Source organism: Eublepharis macularius, chromosome 13 (genome assembly GCF_028583425.1).
Source record: "Eublepharis macularius isolate TG4126 chromosome 13, MPM_Emac_v1.0, whole genome shotgun sequence".
Classification (NCBI taxonomy): Eukaryota; Metazoa; Chordata; class Lepidosauria; order Squamata; family Eublepharidae; genus Eublepharis; species Eublepharis macularius.
The window spans coordinates 19,729,974-19,741,365 of record NC_072802.1 but is presented as its reverse complement, the minus strand read 5'-3'; positions in this window follow the sequence as shown (position 1 = coordinate 19,741,365).

Genomic DNA, 11,392 nt, shown 5'->3' with positions numbered 1-11,392 from the left:
TGATCTTAAGTATGGGCAGACAGGTAGAGGATGACAAAGATCCTTTACTAAAATACTCATAAATCCAGTCCCTCTAAAACAGATGCCAGCATATAGTAAGAACGGGTGAAAACAGAGACTGAGGTCTGGGTTCACTTAAGTTCCCTGCAGGTACACAGCGGCTTTGAGGAATAGTTGTTAAAAAATAAAGGCGAGCTTAAATGGCTGTGGAATTCCTCCACAGGGGGAGGAGGGGCTCCTCCCTCCACATTCAAGCATTTCCCCTGTCAAAATAGCACAGGAGGGAGGGTTCCCCCCCCTATTTTTTCTGCTTCATGTGGAGCAATAAAATGGGGGGGGGCTTTTGTGGTATTTTGACATGAGGAAAAGGCTTGGGGGGGGAGGGAGGAGCCTCCCGCCCCTCCGCAGAGGCATTCTGAGGCCATTTGGGCTCTCCTTTATTTTTTAACAAAAATGAACCCAGACCCAACTTTTCAAAAACCTGCATGCCTAGAGACAGCTAGAGCAACACATCAGCCGAGATCAAATGCCTGCCTAAATTAGCACAGTGTTCTGAAAAACTGTCAAAAATAGCGTAAGGTGAGCTGCAGGGGGGAGCGGAGTTCCACAGTCTCAGAGCTACCATAGAAAAGAGTATGAACGGTGATCACGTGGAACAGTTCTGAAAGGAAGCCGTAAACCTGGCAGAGTGCTTGGGAAAACGTGGCTTGTAAACACGATAGTCCCATCCTATGATACAAATCAACTTTCCTAGTCCACTGGAGCTGCTCTGCCTCCAAATATCTGCTACTAGACTCATGGGGAATCTAGCCATGATTCCAACGGAAGGATTCATATATAGCATTGGCACAGTTTCTGGGGCTCAGATTTCAGTGCAGAGCCAGTTGAGGGCAGTGGAACCGGGTGACAGGGTGTGGTTTTTAAAATGAGATGTCAGGTCTCTGCTTCAACTGATTTCCACAGCAGAATTATTGACTTCTTTCCCACACATTTTCAAAATAGATTTGTTTGTTTATTGGCATTTGTCTCTCAGCCATTGTCTCCCATAGAAAGGGAGAGAAAAACAGTAAGACTTAAAGAAGAGGGCTGTATGGAATAAATCTTAGAATGGAGGAGAAGTCTGGGAATGAACCTGTGGAAGGAACTTTATTCCATGCTCCACCCTGGGATTTAACTCCATCTTTTGAAGACTCTGAGAATGCTGATGTAGTGTCCAAGGGGGTGCTTGCACCCCCAGAATTCTAGACGTACACTTCGAGCTAGTCGGTATGAGGTCTTCAGTGATCTCTGAGGGACTTTGCTCTCCTACCATCACTTCTGCTGATGTTCTTGGAGTCTGACAACTTGAAACAGGATATATTTTTCTGCAGCTCTTTAATTCTCTGACATACCACACTGGCTGCCCTTGAATGCAGAATCATAATTCACTTACTTTGGTGAAAAACCAAGAATGCTTTGTCTGTGGTCTTTGAGGAGGAGGTGGAGGCTTTGGAAACAAAAGCTTGATCTTGATCAATGATGTTGGAGGCAGTTCACCAAAAACCGAATCTAGGACTATAAACAAACAAACAAACAAACAAACAAACAAACAAACAAACAAACAAACAAACAAACAAACAAACAAACTTAAACCTATAGCCAGATAATTCTTTATATGCAGTCAACAAGGCTTTTCATTTTTCTGGCTATTTGGCTAAATAAAATCACGATATCATCATGCTTGTAAACCCCATTCTAAAGGCAAGGTGCCAACACTTAAAAAGCCCTGTCTTTCATTGCTATCCACATCTCCTTGCAGGGGGAGGCACACAAACAGAAAGGCTTAGAAAGATGAGTTCAGAAGGAGGGAGAGTCCTTCAAGTACCCCACCCTTTAGGGCCTTAAAGGTAAGAATCAGCCCTTTAAATTGTGCCTGGGGACAAACGCTGCATTTTGGCACAACTGAAAATTCCAACCAGTTTTCAAAGGCAAGACATACAATTCATGACCATAATCTAAATGAGAACAGAGCGTGGACCACTGTGGCTAGATTTCACTTTTTGCAGAAGGTCCATAGCTGGTATATCAGCCAAAGGTGATAAAAGACACCGTGCCTTGTAAGAGACCTGAGCCTCCAGCCATAGACCAGGATCCAGAACTACAAGAGTGGGAAAACCCACCCGGGTAATACAACAATAATAATGAATCACACTGTCAAAAGTCTTGCTAAATAGTAAAGTGCCAAATGCATTTGGCACTTTACTATTTAGCAAGACTTTTGACAGTGTGATTCATTATTATTGTTGTATTACCGGGGTGGGTTTTCCCACTCTTGTAGTTCTGGTTGTACCAGGTATAGCCTTGTTGGATATCTGTGTTACATAGACCAGGATCCAGCAGCACCCCTAATCTATGTACCTGCTCCTTCAGGAAAAGTGCAATCACCCCTCCCGGGGCAGGCTGACTTCTCAATTCTCAAGCAGTTTTGTCATTGACCAAGAGCATCTCAGTTTTATTGGGACCATTTTTTTTGTCTTCATCCATTCCATTACCTTCTTCAGGCAACTGTGCAAGACTTCCACAAACTACCAGACTCAACTGTTAAGGAGGAACTGAGTTGGGTGTTAACTTGCACATTGGAGGCACCTCACTCCATATCCCTGGATGACCTTTTCAATTTGTTTCATAGCAGATATTAAACATGACTCAAAGTGTGCCTTTCTAAGTACAGTTACACCCTTTTAAGCTCATTAGCTTCAATGGACTTGGAAGGGGATGACGAATGGCACTGTGAAGCACTTTTGAAAAATGTATACATTTTACAGGAGAAAAAAAATCAGTGCCTGGAAATGGAAGGTGGGTGTGTTTCTTTTGTACAAGGCAGAAGTGAAACTGAAATGAAATGGGTGAGTGTGTGTACATGCGCAAACAGCAAGGCTGAAAAATGTGAGACCATGCCTGTTTAGAATATCATGTGCTTGTGTGGCATCGGAGGTGACGTGGGTACACTAGATGGGTAGGGGTATGGCAGGGACTCTCACTGCTTTCCCCCACCATGTATAGGTTTGGATATTGTCTGATCCGGATGCAAAAGTATTGTTATTGTCAATTGATGAAGCGGTGGTGGTATGTGACCTACATGCTTTCTGGCTCATTTCCTGTTGACCAACAACTTCTACAGGGGCATCTAGTTCAGTGACAGGCAATTCCAAAGCAGCTTCTCCTTCGATGTACATATGAATTTCTGCATCTTCATCATCTCCGCTGCCTTCTCTCATTTGACTCTTCACTCCATTGTATATGAACTTGTCTTCTAGTTCAGTTTCATAAAGTTCCTCACTTTCACTGGAGAGAAAAACAAACCCAAAATGTGGGATGTCACTGAAGCCATTTGGTGTTATGAATGTTCACCAGCCTTTCTAGTCATGACTGCGCTGCCAAGGACTTTGTTTCCATTCAGACAGCATCTTTCTACTTAGTTCCCATGTTTTGAATTCTCTAAATAACAACAGGGCCATGACAGCGATGCCGAATCCATAGAAGAGACAGACATACAATGGGGAGAATTGTAGGTATCCATAGCTTTGCTTTGGGTTTTCATGAAGGCTGCATGGAATTCTCTTGGGGTTCAAATTTTGGTGTGCATGTGTGCGCACATCCCCAAACCCAATTCTTACTCCTTTTTTTGTGCAGGAAAAAACAGCCTTCTTCCTTAAAAAAACAGTGAGAATCAGATCTGGCTATGTAATAACATCAATGAACCAAGCTAGAGTGAGGGCATTGCTTTGCTCTAGTGGAGACATCATGTAGTAAAATCTGACTAGAGTGAACAATCATTTTCCCCCCTCCTAGGAAGAAGGCATTCATTCATTCATTCATTCATTCATTCATTCATTCATTCATTCATTCATTCATTCATTCATTCATTCATTCATTTGAGGAACTTGTATGTGGCCTCTCCAGATTCTTGTTTGAGACACCTAATAACTAAAAACAATTCCACATAATCATTAAAAACATCAGAAATCATCAATATAAAAACATGTAAGCCATTAAAAACAAGCAAGGAGCATAAAAACAAAACAGAGCACCCTTTCAGCATCTTGAAGAAAATATTCATAAAACATGTTTTATACAAGAGCCATCCCTAGCTTTCTTTTCAGGGAAAATCCTAATAAGAGAAAAACTAGAAAGCAAATAAACTTGATAGTATTGCTAAAGATGACAGGACTTGAGGCTCTGCTCTCATTCTCACATATCTGGCAGTTTGGAAAGCTAGTGTTGGACTGTAGGTGTCCAGTTGTGTGCACAGGGTTGTGTGCATAAGAAACTGATTTAAACTGAAAACCAATAGTCTCCAGTACATTAAAACAGACTCACTAGCATTCAAAGTCAGAAACAGTCACTTCATAATTTAGCACCAAAACCCAAGAAAACGTACAAGCAGGGCATTTTTTCTGGAAAAAGAGGTGGTGGAACTCAGTGGGTTGCCCTCAGAGAAAATGATCACATGGCTGCTGGCCCCGCCCCCTGATCTACAGACAGAGGGGAGTTTAGATCGCATGGCGGCGCAGAGGGCAATCTCAACTCCCCTCTGTCTGGAGATCAGGGGGCGGGGCTACCAGCCATGTGACCATTTTCAAGAGGTTCCGGAACTCTGTTCCACCGTGTTCCAGCTGAAAAAAAGCCCTGCGTACAAGTCTTTTTTTTGGTGGGGGGAGGAACTTAAGTAATCAACAGATGCTTAGTAGGGATGGAACTGAACAAATTTCCCTTGGAAGGGCATTCAAGAAATGAGGTGCAGCTACCAAGAAAACCACCCTCTGTACTTCAGAAAGCTGGGGGCATTTGGAGAAAGATGTTTTAATTATCAGGACTGGATGTGATGGGCAAAGAGTTCTTGTTAATACTTGCCAATCTGAGTCCTCCATTCTTGTTCCTCCCTCTGGGGTGTTTGCTCCGGAAGCTGAAGCCGTACTGTGCAGAAGTGTTGACCTAGCCAGACTGTGATATTGTCAGGTCATCAGGTGGGTACAGCATTGTGATGCCATTATTTTAAATTTTCTCTTCAGCCTATCACTTGGTAGTGATGTGAAAGTATCTAGTCAGTATTTGTCCCTTCAAACCTTTATTCTAAATTGGAATGTATACGATACCATTCATAGAATCATATGGGAATTTCCATGTATCCCTTTGTGGAACATCTACAAACAGAGGGTGGGGGGGATTACCACCGGTAAAATCACCAGTGGCATGTCAGACCAGTGAGCGGGTTACGCAAAATATGGTGGCCAGATCTCTGGAGGCTCAGGAGATGGAGACGAGGAGCAAAGAGATGATACCTCACTGTGTAGAATTTGATGGGATGTGGTTCCTAGTGGAGGGGATTGTGTCTGATGGATCAGAGGGTGGAGCCTGGCTGGGCCTGGTGGCTCATCACAATTCTAGGTACTCCACCGTTTTTTCTGCCTGTTTTTTGCCTTCTTGGGAACCTGTTTTCTGCCTGTTTTAGTTGTCTTATCAATTTTATTAACTTCTTTTATTGGCTTGTTTTGTTTTTGTTGTGAGCTGCCACAAGCAGGTTTTGGAGAGACAGCATACAAATTCTTGAAACAAATAAGTGGTTAGGTGATGCCTTAAACTATCAGGGTAAGACTGGGTTTGGATCCCTTCCCCATCAAGACATTCACTGAGTGGCCTTCGACCAGTTGCTTACTTCCAGCTTAACCTACCTTATGGGGTTCTTAGGATTTAAAAGGGGGGGGGGAGTCATTTATGGCCACCTAATGCGCTGTGGAGAGAGGTTGTGTGATATAAATATGAGAAACCTCTCTCTCTCTCTCGTTTTATAATAGAGATGAGAGAGAGAGACTGAAGAGAAGGTGGCTTCTGGCTCTTCCTCCCTCCTTCATGGGGAGAGAGAGGGGCAGGAGAAGGTGAACAAGCCAACCCTGGTGGGGCCGACGGTACTGCTCAAAGCTGCCCACGGTTTAGCCTGCCTTCTGGTACCTTAAGCAATTTCCTACATCTGCCCAGTGGCCATCTCAGAACAAAATATGAAATACAATACAGGCCGATATTAGAAGAACAGGCAGCTATGGTATTCAAACAGGTCAAGCATATAGAAGTACGAAACATGCACTGAACTGGGAAATATTACAGAGAGTGTGATGGACTAGGTCCTAACTGCACATTACACTATGTCCGGGTCTGTCCTAATCCTATCAAACCAGACATATGTTTAATTCTCGGGTGCACATGTGCCTGATTTGAACTGTGACTATGGTGCCTGGGGAAAGGAGATTCAACCATCTTATTTACACAGGCTGTTTTCCAGATCTGAAACGGCCCTTGGGAGCTGTTATTTGGGGAAACATAGCAGCTTCTTAGAGATGTTTCAGGTCAGGAAAATGGCACAGGGGAAGGTTCAGCTCCCATGTGCCACAGTCTGGAGTCTGAATCAGTTCCCCATGCATATGAGAATTAATTTTCTACAAAGAATTCACAGCACAGATCTGGTTTGTGAGGACTCAGGGCTGATGTGGAAACCATATAATGTATAGTTAGGTCTTGATCAGTGAGCCAGGGTGATAATAGCAGGGCTTTTTTTCAGCTGGAATGCGGTGGAATGGAGTTCCGGAACCTCTTGAAAATTGTCACATGGCTGGTGGCCCCACCCCCTGATCTTCAGACAGAGGGGAGTTAGATTGCCCTCCGCGCCGCTCGGCAGTGCAGAGGGCAATCTAAACTCCCCTCTGTCTGGAGATCAGGGGGTGGGGCCACCAGCCATGTGACCATTTTCTCCGAGGGCAATCCACTGAGTTCCACCACCTCTTTTCCCAGAAAAAAAGCCCTGGGTAATAGTGTGGTCAAACTGTTGGACTAGTACCTGAAATACCCAAGTTCAAAATACCACTCAGCTAAGAAGCTCATTGGATGACTCTGAACTGGCAATTCTTTCAGTCTAAACTACCTCAGAGGGTTGTTGAAAGGCTAACACATGGAAGGACCGAATATGCCACATGGAGCTTCTCAGAGGATACACATGTGATAAAAATGTAACTTGACATTTAAATGAAAGAGGAGTTGATTCCATCTGAACAATGGGGAGCATGCCCAACATGCCCAACATGAGGTGCCACTTCAAATAATGCCCTGTTCAGGCTCACCATCTGAGGGCCAAACTACAAGTGACGCCTGACACAGGTTGGACACTTGTCAGCTTCCCTCAAGTTTTGATGGGATATGTAGGCAGCTTGGCGGAATGTTGGACAAGTGACAGTTGAAAAGTCCATTGGACAGCAGTCGGAGAGCCAAGCTGCAAGACCAGGATGCCTACATTTCCCATCAAAACTTGAGGGAAGCTGACAAGTGTCTAACCTGTGTCATTCATCACTTGTAGCTTGGCCCTGAGTGAACTGAGAAGGAAAGGGTTCCTGGAGCACAGTTTCAGATGATGATTGTTGAGAACAGATATATTCATATATGAACAGATCCTTCACCTGTTGGTTAAAACTACCTTGGTTACTAATTCTGGATATTTGTTTTCCACATGGTGACAAACCAGAAAGTTCTGAAAGACTTTGTGTTGTTTTCTTTGTTCAATTTTTTGCTTTGAGATCATGTATTGTATTGGTCTTTGGAATCATGCAGTGTTAGGTAGAGTGTTGGGTTTAAACCAGGGAAATATGGGTTTGGAAAGCTTATTGTCACTCTCTCATAGCTTAAACTACCTCTCAGCAGTGGCGTGGCGTGGGTTTGGAGTGCCCGGGGCAATTCTGGGCTCCACACGTACGAGCACAAAGTGCATGCTCGCTCCCGGGATTGCACAATGACATCACTGGAAATGATGTCATTGTGCAGGGCGCAGGTGCACTCCCATGATTTGGGCTGCTCGCCGCCCTGCCCTCATCAAGCAGCCCTCCACGGGAGCCACCAGTGCCACCACTGGCTTGGCACGCTTCTCAGCTGCAGAACGGCTGCCCCGTTGGTGCAGCAGGCAGCCAGGGCATTGCGGGTGGCCTCCCACAGAGTGCAGGCTGTCCTCGGCATGGTGCTCTGTTGCACCCCCCCCCAAATTATGCGCCCAGGGTAGCCACCTCTCTTGCCCCCCATGCCATGCCACTGCCTCTCAGGGCTGTCGTAAGCATAAAAAGAGGAGGGGGTGCTCTCTGTATGATCTTTTCAGGACGGATGGGATAAAATATTCACTAGCTTGATGGTTTAAAGCAATAAGGTAGGTGGGAGAGTTGCTTTCATTCAAAGACTTCTAATTGCTCACGATCTACATCTTTTTTCGAGATCATTTGCCATTGATGGCTGCCCTTTTCAAATCCCTTAATTCTGCCTTAAAGAGGTTTCCCCACTTTGAAGAATTTATTTTGTTTTCTTCCTTGTTTCTCAGTCTGGAGGGAAATGCACAATTCTGCCTTCTGGGCTCTTTGAACTGTTCTACCGACAGTGTTTTAAAGTGAATGCTTGAAAATGCATCTCATTGAGATCGCTTGTGGTAGAAACTTTAGGCTAATTAAATATATGGATTGATTGTTTTTATGCAGAGTATATTTATTTTTAAAAAGGAGATAACCTGTGATTTTATAGGGGGGGTGGATTTTTTACCTCTTCCTGCCTATGTTGTGGGGAGGAGCTGGGCAAACTGTAAGCTGTTAAGGACTTGTGGAGGTCAATTTACCTTCTCTCTCCTTCATCAACCCTTTACTGCCTTCTGTGGCTCCTGGAGGGCAGTGCGCATGCTCGGTCCTTTTCAGGCAGTGTCTGTAGAGTGGTGAGCATACCACTTTTAAAAACATTTATAAATGAATATTTTTGTACATTTCTTCCTTGTTTCTCAGTCTAGAGGGAAATACACAGTTCTGCCTTCTGGGCTCTTTGACCTGTTCTGCTGACACTGTTTTAAAGTGAATGTACATTTCTGTATATTTCCTGGCCCCAACCTGGTGGAACTTTGTGCCTGAGGACACTCGGGCCCACCAGGATCTTGTATCATTTCGGCGGGCCTGCAAGATGGAGATGTTCCACCAGGCTTATGGTTGAGGCCAGCATCAGGATCATCATCGAGCCTTCCACCGGTCTCTGGTATTCGAGTACAGCTTGTGTGTCTGTCTACTTCCTCTTTGTATGCTGGGGGCAGGAATGTGTAGCCAACCATCTGAGGTTTTTGTATATATATTATTTTAATTGCTGTATTTTATTGTAGAATCTGCGATGTGATTGTATTTTATGACTGCTGTACCCCATCCTGAGCCCACTTGCGGAGATGGCGGGTTAAACACCGAATAAACTAAACTAAACTAAACTAAACTACATACTGGGGAGCCCCTGAACTATGCAGAAATCTCCAGAATGAAGGGGGAAGCAACCAGGCACCCTTCACTCATACTTATCCTTCCTCCAGCTTCCAAAAAGGGCCACTGACAGAGACACAAGGGGTCAAAGTTCCAGTGGGCCCCGCTGTCCTTGGATCCCAGGAGCTGGCCAAGGTGCCACTGCTGTGCAACTATACATTCAATGGTCTGTTTATTAAAGGGAAGAGGTGGGGGGCCAGTCATTTTCTTTCAGGCTAACCTCCTTCACAGGCTTGTTATTAAAAAAAGATAGGGCCTTGTATGCTGGCACTGTGCTTCTGGGAGGAATGGCAAGAGGTAAAGGTGAGGAATGGACTCAAAAATAGGTTCCCATAAAAAGAACCTATTATCAGCCTGTTCTTGCTTGGCGCTCATCATGCAATTTGTTTTCATGTGAGGATAATGGCTTGAATCCTGTGCCTACATTCCACATATGCATTGCTCCAGCAGCAGTGATAGGATTGCCAACTCTTGGTTGTGAAGTTCCTGGCAGAACCTGGGGAGGGGAGGGAGCTTAGCTGGATGCCATACAGTCCATCCTTTGAAGTAGTCATGTTCTCCAAGAGAATAGATTCCTGTAGTTGGGAGATCAGCTGTAATTCCAGGAGATTTCCAGGCCTGGAGGTTGGCAACCTGAAACAGTGCTGCTTGTTTCCTCCCACATTAGCACTTCCATTTGGGCAAAGGCTTGTGAAAAACCACTGATGCGGAGGAAATGGAAGTATTAGCGGCAGAGGAACTAAGCGGCACTCTGCATGGATGGAGTGAAACATGTTTATAGGATCATAGATGGAAGTGGGGAGAATGAACCTTTCTCTGGGAGCTGTTGGGGTTTTTCAGGAGTCCTGCAGCTGCTTCCAAGTGCCACATGAAGGGCCATCAGAGGGAGGGCAACAAATCAGCTGGATTCCCCTCCATTGTGTATGGATCCAGCTGAGTTGAGAATCCCCCCTCCCAGAAATACTGATATGAAAGTTTACTTGGAATTTAAGTAGGATTCCAAATCAAAGCCAATTTGGACTGAAAAACAGAATACAAATATAAATAACATATCCCTACCATGGTTTTGGACTGCCTAGTTTTGCTGCCACACTGACAAGCGCGAGACCATTTGGTTGGCTCTTAAGAGTGACAGGCTCTCAGAAGAGTATTCCTAAATGCTGTGTATCAACATATAATAAAATGATATGAAAACAAGCTTATAAAAACAAAGAAGTGGGAAAGAAAGAGGAGAAGCAGCATGGTGGTACTGGGCAATGACTGCAATCTTTTCCTGGGAGTAAACCCAGTGAATAATGTGGACTTACTTTCTAAGTAGACTTACTTAGGCTTTCTCCTAAAGAGTTGATGGTTGCTAGGCTTCTACCAATGCACCTGTGGAAGAGACACAGGAGAAAAGGGTTAAAGTTCTTCTTACCCAGGTATCTTTTCCTTGTCTTCAAACTAGTCACCCGGTGTGGCTCATCGGTTATTTTTTAAAAAATGCAGAAGATCCTAGTTAGAAACCTTTCGTGCCAAGTCTATTTTACTCTTGAGGATTTGAACCGGGCTGTCTCCACTGGTAACCTGGCAGGACTCCAACCAGTTACACCATATTGAATTACTCCTAACCTAAGAGCCATTCTTTGAAACAAACAGCTCAGCAGAATTTGACTGTGCTGCATGTGAAGATTCAATAAATCAATCCTTAGCCATTCATATTTTGTACAAATTGCAAGACTATAAGAGCAACCATGTTGGATCAGGCTGATGGTCCATTTTTCACTCAATGACCGACCAACCTGATGCCCTTGGAAGGTGTGCAAAAAGCTTTCCTCTGAGGAAGTTCCCCAGTGCTACGATTAGAGGGTTATTGCCTTTGAAAACTGAGGTTCTATCTAGTTATTGTGGCTAGAGGATTCGGGCAGGGGATGGGGAGTGAAGAAATCTCATTTCCACATCCCTTCTGTGACGGAAAGGGCAACTCAGTATGCCTGGCACATTAGGGGGCACTGCATGTCTCTCTGTGTGTATGTGTGACTCTTGATAGTAAGCTGCTTCTCTTTGTC